General features: G+C 37.0%; 1 non-coding gene across 1 annotated transcript; it reads left to right on the forward strand.

Moving 5' to 3' along the window:
* The first annotated feature begins 11,134 nt into the window (after positions 1-11,134).
* On the forward strand, positions 11,135-11,237 carry LOC136130152 (U6 spliceosomal RNA). The gene has a single exon (XR_010656342.1). It is a non-coding gene; the product is annotated as a U6 spliceosomal RNA (small nuclear RNA).
* Positions 11,238-11,517: the final 280 nt, after the last annotated feature.

An 11,517-nucleotide genomic window follows, 5' to 3' on the forward strand; every position in this document is an offset into this window, starting at 1 on the left:
ACGTGATAACTCTGCATCCATGACCCCTCTCTTCTCATGACTTAATGCTACTTTTTAATATACTTTTTGTTGGTGGTATTTTTGTTTTAAGACTTACACATGTAAGTCCCATGCAATGCTTTTGCCCATTAGTCAAAAGGCAAGTAATGTTCAAGCAGCTGTTCCTTTTGTGGCTCTGGGGCACTAATAACTCTTGCAATCAAACACTGTGTGCTCTTTGACTTCTTCCCTAGCTTCTTTGAAATGGTAACCATTCATGGAAGGACGGTGATTCTGTATGGACCTTTAGCTCCTTATCACTCTTATGGGCCCTCTCAAGAAATGTGAAATCCAGCTGTCTCTCTAAACCCTTGGGATCTCCAAACTGTTGGGACGTGGATTAGAAGGAAGAGTGTGCTTACAAACAGAAATGACTTGGTGGAATCATATTTATGGCTGTAACACCCAAAAAAGAAAGTGTTAAAAACCAACAAACACAGGCCCAACATGGAGTCACTTATGCTAGGCCACGCTACCTAACTAGAGCTTAATACCTAACCTAACTGAAGCTGAGACCTCCCCCAAAAATGTAGTCCTAACTGGTCAATCAAGAACTTTCTGGTTAGCATCAGTGAGGTAATGTCAGAGGACCATCTCCAACCCCCAAAGGAAGGTGACAAAATCTGCCACACAGACTGCTTCCCCTATAGGTAGGTTACCTAAGCCTGAAATCATCTTTTTTGTTTATGACTTCCTTGTCTTGCCTTTAAAATCCTTTCCCTTTCTGTAGCATGGAGCTCCTCTCTACTCACTAGATGGGATGCTGCCTGATTCATGAATCTTTCATTAAAGCCAATTAGATCTTTAAAATGTACTCAGTTGAATTGTGAAGTTAAAAAGGAAGGAAGGAAAAAAAGTCAAAATTTCATCTATCTATAAATTATCATTTTAGTAAGTAGGATTACAATAGCAATCTAAAATATCTTAGAACAGCATTACAGTGTCTGGCACACAGTAAGCATCCCATAAATGTCTATTATATAAATAAACAAGAAGAAATCAATGACATTGACTCCCTACCATTTAGACATATATTGTCATGCATTGTCACAGTGAGTAGTTTGAAAGGTGAATTCTGGTCAGCTTCACTTCTAAAGGTCAAAATGTGTTCTGTCCTGCAATGTGGTGAATTGAATTTATTAACTATGTTGATTTAATTATTAGTTCCTACTTGGTGTACTGTTATTAACATATTAATTTCATATTCAGAAAAAAAATCTGCACCCTCCCCATGTTCACTGCAGCATTATTTACAATAGCCAAGATATGGAAACAACCAAAACGTCTATCAATGGATGAACGGATAAAGAAGTATGTATATATACACAATGGAGTATTATTCAGCCACAATAAAGAATGAAATCTTGCCTTCCGTGACGACATAGATGGACCTCAACAGCATAATCCTAAATAAAATAATTCAGACAGAAAGATAAATACTGTATGATCTCTCTTATATGTGGAATCTTAAAAACAGCAAGCTCATAGATATAGATATGGAGAATATAGAGAAATGGGTCAACTGGGTTTTCTTTAAAGTTTCAATAAATTGAAAAAATTTTAAAATAAGAATTATTTTTAAGGATTTAATGAATGGCTACCTTTCAAAATACAGTAACAACAGTGATGTGAAAAAAAAAGAAAGAAAATGGACGGGTTTCTCTTAGATGCCTAATATATCATGAAGAATCTTGGTATAATTTGGTTTTTGTCATTGTTTTTAGAGTAACACTCACAAACTACAATCCTACTTTGTTTTTCTAAGCATATGTAGCTAAATAATATTACATGGGTAATATGAGTTCTGATCATTTCTTTTTTATTAATTTTATTGTTTTGGCCTCATTGCATGGCTTGCAGGATCTTATTTCCCAGGCCAGGGATCAAACCTGTGCACCCTGCACTGGAAGCACAGAGTCCACTGGACCGCCAAGGAATTCCCTCTTTTTCTACTTAAGTCAATGGACTCAAAAATAACCTCCTTGATTCTAACATTTATTGTTAAAAATCTTGTACAGCCTTTCCTCGTATCCATGTTACAAAGCACAATGTAACACACAAACATGAATTCAATGATATCTTCAAGTCAGAGGGGTTGAGAATAATCATTTGGAACCTTTGAGAGGAGCACAGAGGTGAAAGATGAAGAGGAATAGCCAGTATCTCAAACATTAGAACATATCCTGCCTGACCTTTGATTTCTCAACAAATATTCCATATTATTGGCTTCTGTTTGTTTTACATTTGCTTTTTTTTTCTTCCAGGAAAACTGGGAAAGATCCAGCTAGTTTAGATATCCAATCTATTTCTTTTCCAGCTAAAAAGTTTCCATTTACATTTTCTACCTCAGCATTTCTAAATTTTAATAATGCATCAACAGTTCATTATTTAAAGGAAAGATAATGTCTTATAAACTAACCTAAAGCATTATGCTGTATCTATATACTTACATCCAAACAATCAATAAACATTTATTGGGTCTTCCGAAAAACCATAAGTCAGGTTGATAAAAATCATTAAAAAGCATTGGTACTTTATTTATGCAAGAATATCAATGTTCCCCCCAACAAGATTTATCTCCTGGGGCGCGGTGAATCAAACTTACTAATTATGTTGGCTGTATTAATTTCTACTCTAGTGCTGTAGACAACGTTTCTAATATAAAAATTTTATACTTAGAAAAGAATTACTTTAAAAGGATGTACTGAATGAATGACTTAAAAAGATGACTCTTTATTTCCGTAAGTAAAATAGCAATAAATAAGTATACGGTAGAGGCAAGCAAAACTTTGTCATTAGATATGTGCACATATCACAAAGGATTAGGACTCATTCAAGCAACATTTTCCCTGTTTGCAGTAACAACACAAGCTTTTACAGTCCTGACTTAAAGCATCTTTGATGAAAATGGTGCGTCTGTCATTTAGATAAGTTTATAGGACTTAACGTATGGAGTCAGCATTGCTGGATTGTGAATTCGTAAGAAACACCTTTATCATTTCCAGAGCTTGTACATAGCAGAAAATGCAATAAAGAGTGACACACAAATAATAGTTTTAACATTTATGAAAAATGCAAGATGAATCATTGTGAGCCTTTCTTTCTCCTGTTTAACACTGCTATCAAAATAAGAACGTGGATTCAAAGGTAAGTATAAATCCTGCCTCAGGAGTATTTCCAAACATGCAAAGGTTTCATAAGCTGAACTGCAAGAGAATTTCCCTGCTGTGAGGCTCTACAGGACCAGCACAGTCAGCAGGATGTTAAGAATCCTTCCGCAAACATATGTTACCTAAGCTACTGGACTGATCCAAGGCTCATTATGTTTGCTGACAATCATTTTGAAAAGGCATAGGTCTAACACTTCTAAGGCAGCCAGTCATCATTTCAAAAAAGAATCAAAAGGTGTCCTTTAAAAGTCTCTAATTTGGGGCTTCCCTGGTGGCACAGTGGTTCAGAGTCCGCCTGCCGATGAAGCGGACACGAGTTCGTGCCCCGGTCCGGGAAGATCCCACATGCCGCGGAGCGGCTGGGTCTGTGAGCCGTGGCCCCTGAGCCTGCGCATCCGGAGCCTGTGCTCCACAACGGGAGAGGCCACAACAGTGAGAGGCCCGCGTACCGCAAAAAAAAAAAAAAAAAAAGTCTCTAATTTGAAGAATGGTTAATTGAAAATATCAATATTCTAAAAAATTTCATACTTGACTGCTTAAGTAAACCAATTACTTATTTTGTAAGTTTTTATCAGCGGCCTTAAACACTGTTATAAGAAAGCCAAGGGGATGGCCAGAGTGATTAGGCCATCTTTCCACTGCTGGAATATTTAATTCAACCAAATTCAACACGAAGAAAATTATATAGTTTATTTATTCAACTTGTTTTGCAAGGAACCTCAATAATAAAAAGATGCAGGTAGAATATATTTATAAAAATAGTGAAACAGAGTTAGGCTGATATGTATGATACTATTATAAATTTACATTTGTGTTTTCAGAGGACAAAAGATTTGAAAGTCCTTCCTCTTTATGAACTGCAAAATTAACCTTTTGTTAACCAATCTTTCCTCCTGCCCTTGCATTAAGGGAGCTACTAGTTAATTATTATATTTAAACATACATATTAAACAGGCAATCTCTATTTTATCACAAAAATGTCCTATATTAATGTGTTAAACTGTGTATCACTTATAAATTCATCAAGATGCTAATTACCATGTTATTAAAAATCGTTACAATTGTCACCATAGCTAACATTTTTGCATGTGGTTACAGCTACACTCACCTTATTGGCATTTGATGTTAACATCAGTTCCACAAAGTTCCTCTTACAATGAGGGAAGGGGTTCATGCAGTCCTTTAAGCATTAATTGAATGCCTGCTATGCTCCCAGAATAAGGCCACGGGCTGGGAAGGAGAAAGGGGTGAAGACATGGCTCCTTCCTAAATTGTATTAGTCAGGGATGGCTAATTAGAATCTGCCCCTCAATTAAGCAAATAAGGAACCAAGAGATGGAAGGCAATACTAAACCAAAGTCTTCCATGGGCTCATTAAGTGACTAAGGGGAGCTAGTTTTCTCTTTTCTAACCTAAGAAGCATATGCAGATGGCCCTCATTATTCGCAGATTCTATATTTGCAAATTAACCTAGCTACTAAAATTTATCTGTAGCCCCCAAATCAATACAGTACTTTTGTGGTCATTCACAAATATGTACAAAGCATCAAAAATTTTTGAGTTGCCTGATACAAGTGTTTCCAGCTGCCTTGAACAAGGAGGTAGCTCTGCCTTTTTGTTGCAGTTCTCATACTGTAAAGAAGTGTCCTTCTCACGGTCTATTTAGTTTTTCTTGTTTTTAGGCCTTTTTTTCTTTTTTGGCCACACCACGCAGCTTGCTTGCAGGATGTTAGTTCCCTGACCAGGGACTGAACCCATGCCCTTGACAGTGAAGGCACGGAGTCCTAACCACTGGACCACCAGGGAATTCCCTCGTTTTAATGCTTTTTGTTGGTGATTTCACTATATAAAATGGCTCACTATTTAAAAGTGTGGTGCTCAAGTGCTGTTTACCGTTCCTACGTTCAAAAAGGCTGTGACGAGTTTGCAGCAAAAACACATGTATTAGGTAAGTTTCATTCAGGAATGAGTTACAGTGCTATTGGCCCTGAGATCAATGTTAATGGATAAACAATATATATATAACGAAGCGTCTTAAAACAAAAACATACATACAACAAGGCTGTGTATTGATCGGTTATAGAAAATGTGATCAAAAGCTCTAAGAAACCTAACCCTGTGTTTCCCCTTAGGAACAATGGTTCGGTATTCCATCAGTATTTGTGGCAACTTTATAGAATATAACTACCCTAAATAATGAGAATCAGCTGTAAATGTTATTGTTTTTAATTATATTTTATAGCATCTCTCATATTTTTGAATTAGTTTGAGAAAAATCTTAATCCATAATAAAAGATTAAACCAAAAATCCAAGGATTAAGTAACCTATTGTCCATAATTTCCTTCACAATATTAATTGTATCGTTTCCATGTGTTTAAGGTAAAAAGAAATGAACTTTACAGCAGTGAATTTTTAATCGCCCAAGTATTACATAAACATTTGTTCCACAACTCCCTTTTAAATGAAAAAATATTTTTTAAGATCATGAAATTAAAGCAAAATAAATGATGCTTATATGTATATACACATATGTAAATATATATATTTTTTGCTTGAATTCTAGGCTTTCAGTTCACACATTTCCCCTAGATTGCACTTCAGTGTCATTTAATCTGTGTTCCAATGGAAGAGCTATTGATTAAAGGGATTCAAAAGAATGGAATAGGTATTCTGATAGGTAGGTATTCTAAAATGCTTCTCAGTTTCACAATAAATCTTATCCCCAGCTCTTTTTAATAACCTGTCTTCTCCATATAAAGATGGTGTTCATGGTCCTGTTGATTTTAAAAAACTTTAAGGTCCACCCCTGTGAACACAGCCTGACACACAGAGAATGCAAAGGAACCCCCCCAATGCATGTGCGCACACACGTGCGCACGCACACACACACACACACACACACACACACACTTGTCAGGAAAATGCTGAGAGCCTTAACCAGTAGAGGCGGGGGGTTGGCAGGGAACTGATCACATCCTCCTACATGGCCCCCTCTGGTGACAAACAGCATTTGTGAAATAGCAGTCCAGGGGTCAGGGTAAAATCTGTGGCAATGGAACTGGACCAAAAAATAGACTCAGAGGAACAGTAGATATGTAACCTTGACCTCATTAGCAGCAAACAGTAACCAACTGCTAATTACCTTATGGCTATATTGTAAACTGATAATGTGTGTATATAAATTGTGTATGTTTGTATATAAATTGTGTATGTAAATTGGGTATGCTTGGCACCTAAAATTTGCAAGAATTTAATATGATTTAAGTTTAATATGATTTAATATGGTACTAGGTTAACCAACACCCTCTAATGGAAAATGAAGGTTAAATCTTAAAGTAGTGATGAACTTTCTGGTGGAAAACATACTAATTGTACCAAGTATATTCACTTAGTCACATTAATTTAGCTTTGTTCTGTCCTGTATTCTGAGGAGGAGATAATTCAATCAGAATCAAAGTAAAATGAAGCTAGCTAGCTAAAGGTTACCAGTAAAATAATACGTATGTTCTTCGAGAACAAAAATAATTCTTTTAGTAGGCACATCACAATAAAAAGGATGCTGTAAGTAAATTAAACAGTTTCTTAGAAATCCAGTTAGTTCCATGTATTGAATATATAACCTGAAGGATTAATTATATCAGAGCAGAGAGTGGCATTTATAACCTCTACAGAAGAAACTTTAGGATAGATTCTAAGATTACAAAGAGATGTCTCCCTCATCTTCCCCAAAGCACAGTTTTATAGCAACAAATAACTACAAAGCCGCATGTCTTTAATGTCTCAGTTCAAGTTTATACAAGAGATGGTGACAAAACAACCCAAGATATAAGTCTACCAAGATATAAGTCTACCAAGTGGCAATTACGGTTTGAACGGAAAAGGAAAGATCTCCAGCATCTAATACATATTGCGTGTCTATGAGTGCCAGGCACAGAGCTAGCATCCAGAGACACAGTGAAAGACAAGACAGACTTCATCACTGACTTAGTAGAATTTATATTTTAATGATGGCAAAGAGAAATACAAATGAATATAATGGTCATGGTAAGCGCCATGCAAGAGACAAACTGGGTGACGTAACTGAGAATAGGGTAGGCAAGGACATCTTAGGGGGCTTAAAGGAGGTCTCCCTTGGGATATTTATGTTGGAACCAGAATTGTGAAAATGGGGGTAATGAAATTTATGAACTATGTTCATTGTGAATTTTGTTCACACGGTGCTCATTATTATAATTATATTCAATTATGAAAATGGCGAGGAGAAAAAAAAAAACTGCCAGAGAGACACATAATGAGCAAAACTATATAAAGTCTCATCACAAGTCTGGAAACACTGCCCCCTCTCACTACAACCATTTTTCTTTCTACCTCAAGCACCAATGCAGAGTCACATAGGTTCATAATCAATAAAGACCACAAAACCAAGAAAAGAAAAATCCCACAGTTTCTGTTGTTAAGTCACTTCCAGAGGATATAAACTGCTCATAATAAAGCTATTATTTATCAAGCCTTGGCTATGTTATATGCATGCTATGTATAGTACTTCATTTAATCCTCACAAGTCAAGAAGGCAAGTGTTATAAACTCTGTTTTGCAGTTGAGTAAACTAAGATAGAGTCTAAATAATTTGTCGGCAGTTACACAGCTGTGAAGGAGTCAGGTTTGTACTCCGAAGCACAGTTGGACCTGTCAGACTGTGATTTTTAACTACTATGCTAGAAAGCAAAATTAAGGAAAGAATTGAAATGATTATCTTCTCTGGCTTACTTTATTCATCCAATCATGTTCCCACTGACTGTACTGAATTTTGCACTCAATTACTTAATTGCAGTATAAAAATAGACTGTGGCTTCTCTGGCAACACAACTTTTACATGCCAGTGATACTTGTAGAGAGAACAGAGGGAGGGACTTCAGATTTCACTGAAATGCCCGAATCAAACAGCTGTAACGATACCTTCCTCAGATAAGAACTATCTTACCTTGTAGTCTGTATTTTTGTTTTGTAGAATTCCACATTTCATCAAGATGCCTGAATGGCAGCTTGATCCAGTTTTGACTTGATCCAGTGTGTAGCATAAAAGATAAAGATGTGATAGTGAAGTCATTATTCTAATTAATATTTCAATCATGCTTGCTAACAGCCTTTTACTTCCAATAGATAAACCAGCTTGCAAAAGGCAAGCACACCCCAAAAGATTTATCTAGGATTTCTCTTCAAACAGGAAATACAACCAGTGTTCAGACTATCTTATTGTGATTGGTCAAAGAATGACCTAATAGATTCTCTGATATTTTATACTTAATTTCATTATCTACACTAATGGAATTATAAATAAACCCACATACTCAAAAGTTCATAGTTTTCCATTACCACAACGATATCTAATTATCTAAAATACAGCCACCTTATTCAGTTATGCCTACCTTAAAATGGGTATTTCAGTCCAATTCGAATTTAAAGAAAAATTAGGAATGTCTGATTAATGATTTGGGGTCTAACGAAGTTAGAGAGAAAAGTCATTCTCAAGATAAACATCATTTCCCTGCTTTCTTTTAAATCTATCAGGCCAGGATTTTCTTTTTTTTTTTTTTGCGGTACGCGGGCCTCTCACTGCCGTGGCCTCTCCCGTTGCAGAGCACAGGCTCCGGACGCGCAGCCTCAGCGGCCATGACTCACGGGCCCAGCCGCTCCGTGGCACGTGGAATCTTCCCGGACCAGGGGAAGAACCCGCGTCCCCTGCATCGGCAGGCGGACTCTCAACCACTGTGCCACCAGGGAAGCCGCCCCAGGATTTTCTTTTAGCAATTTTCTCTGGTCACCCCCATCTCCCCAGTGATATACAATGTCAGGAAGGTAGAAATCATATTTGTTATGTTCTCTGAATAATTTCCAGCTCTGGTCACACGATGTTTTAAAGTCTGCATATCTCACATGTGTTTTTAATGGTCCAGTATTCATGGCATTGTTATGAGAGTGAATACCTTTACATTGGTAGGACTATACACTGTCATTTAAAAATGAGCCAGACTTCAATTCGTTTGGCAGTTTCTAAAAATTTCCATACAAATATTCCAGTGTTGTTCACATGTACAGATAAGTCAGTATGCCAGCAAACGATCACCTCTTTACACTCCCAACATAAACCTTGTGTGAATAAGACATACGTCAACATGGCTGAATAATTCATTCACATCCTGCTTTGCTGTCCTCGTACTACTCAGGGCTCACATTAAATGTCACCTCAGACAGTCCTTCTTAGTTCACTAATCTAATGGTACCCGTCATCCCCTCACAACCTCCTGCTTGATTATTAACAGGATACTTATCAGCGATAACTTTTGTTTAGGCATTTGTTCTTTTTTTCCCCCCTGGTTCTAACCAAGGCCAGTAAACAGCATAAGAACAGAGACTTATATTTCACAAATCATTCCCACTACCTAGCAAAGTACTTGGCACATAAGAAGTATACAACAGGGCTTCCCTGGTGGTGCAGTAGTTGAGAGTCTGCCTGCCGATGCAGGAGACACAGGTTCGTGCCCCGGTCCGGGAAGATCCCACATGCCACGGAGCGGCTGGGCCCGTGAGCCATGGCCGCTGAGCCTGCGCTCCGCAACGGGAGACGCCACAACAGTGAGAGGCCCGCGTACCAAAAAAAAAAAAAAAAAAAAAAGAATTATACAATAAATGCTTGTTGAATGATATGTGAGTGGATGAATCAATGTGTGAGAATGGAAACCTGAGAAACACATATGGAAATACATTCATTCATCCAATAAATACCCCATCTTTAGGCATCATTTAATACTGATTTTTAAAAACTTGTATATTATGATGAAAGAAGAAAAAATGCCTTTTATACCAGTGGTTCTCAACTGAGTGCAGAGGGGAAGGACATTTCACAATATCTAAAGATGTTTTTACTTATCGCAACTGGCAGGGTAATACTGGCATCTACTGGGAGGCCAGGGATGCTGATGCTAAGCATTCAACGCTGTGTAAGATAGCAGCCTACAAAATAGAAGTACCCAGCCCCAAATCTGAAGAATACTAATGCTTTATACTAGTCTCTATTCCTCATAAGTATTTAACTTAACACATATTTATTAGGCAGCTACCATATGCTAGTATCAAATTGAATTTCTGTGAAGAAAAAAAGACATGTTGTAGATGGATTACAAACAGATTGACTAACAGATAGTTGACTTGCTAGATGGAGAGATAGAGGGATATATGGCTGGATGAACGGGTACTTCATAGATAGATATATGCATATATAAACCAAACTACAGCAGTCACAACACTCCGTGTTGGACTAAAATAAACCATATTAGTGATTGCTAATTGCAGGACATTTATAGTCTTGCTATCATCTTATTGTATCTCCACAGAACATGTTCTTTTTAACAATAAAATATTGGACTGCATAAAAAGATGCACATGAGTTTGGGGAGAGACTGTATGGTCATTTTGACATTATTGCTAATGATATTTGTGAACAGATTGGCCGTAAGTGAGAACCGATCACCAGTTTTTAGTTAGGTGCCCCATGAAGTAAATATAACGTCTTCTTCAAATGAAAGGCATGTGTCTCTTTCCCAAAAACGAGCATCACTGTGACAAGTGAGAAATGTATTAACTATGTAGATGGAATGCTTCTGCATATGATTCGGTAGCAAACTGGAATCTAGGCAAAGACTTTGAGCAGAGGCTTTTCAAAAACAGATGCTCCAATAGTGGGGATTATACTTAGATCACTGGATAGAAAAGAAAAATTTTATTTCCTTGGAGGTCCTACATTTTACATAGCATGGCCCATAAATCAGGTTATGAGTAGCAAAGGCAGGATTTATAAAAAGGGAGTAGAGGTAGCTTCCTCCAAGTCTTCCTCATTTCCACTACAGTATGGAGGGACCCATAGTGTATGCTTTGGAAGCTCATATATTAAAACTGAAATGATACAGAGAAGATTACCATGGCCCCTTTTTAAGGATGACATGTAAATTTACGAGGTCTTCCACATTTATCAGTGGGATGACATATTCAAAGTGCTAATGATCAACCAAAAATTCTAAGTCCCTCAAGACAATTCTTCAAAATTAAAGAGAAATTAAGACATTCCCAGGTCAAAAAAAACTTAACTTGATGCTACCATATCTGTCCCACAAGAAATATTAATGTGACTCCTTCAAGCTGAAATGAAAGGGCACTAGATGTTAAGTTGAATTTACACAGGGGAATAAAAAGCACCAGTAAAGGAAAATCTATGACACTATATGTATTTTTTTTTTTTTTTTTTTTTTTTTG

Source organism: Phocoena phocoena, chromosome 10 (assembly GCF_963924675.1).
Source record: "Phocoena phocoena chromosome 10, mPhoPho1.1, whole genome shotgun sequence".
Lineage (NCBI taxonomy): Eukaryota > Metazoa > Chordata > Mammalia > Artiodactyla > Phocoenidae > Phocoena > Phocoena phocoena.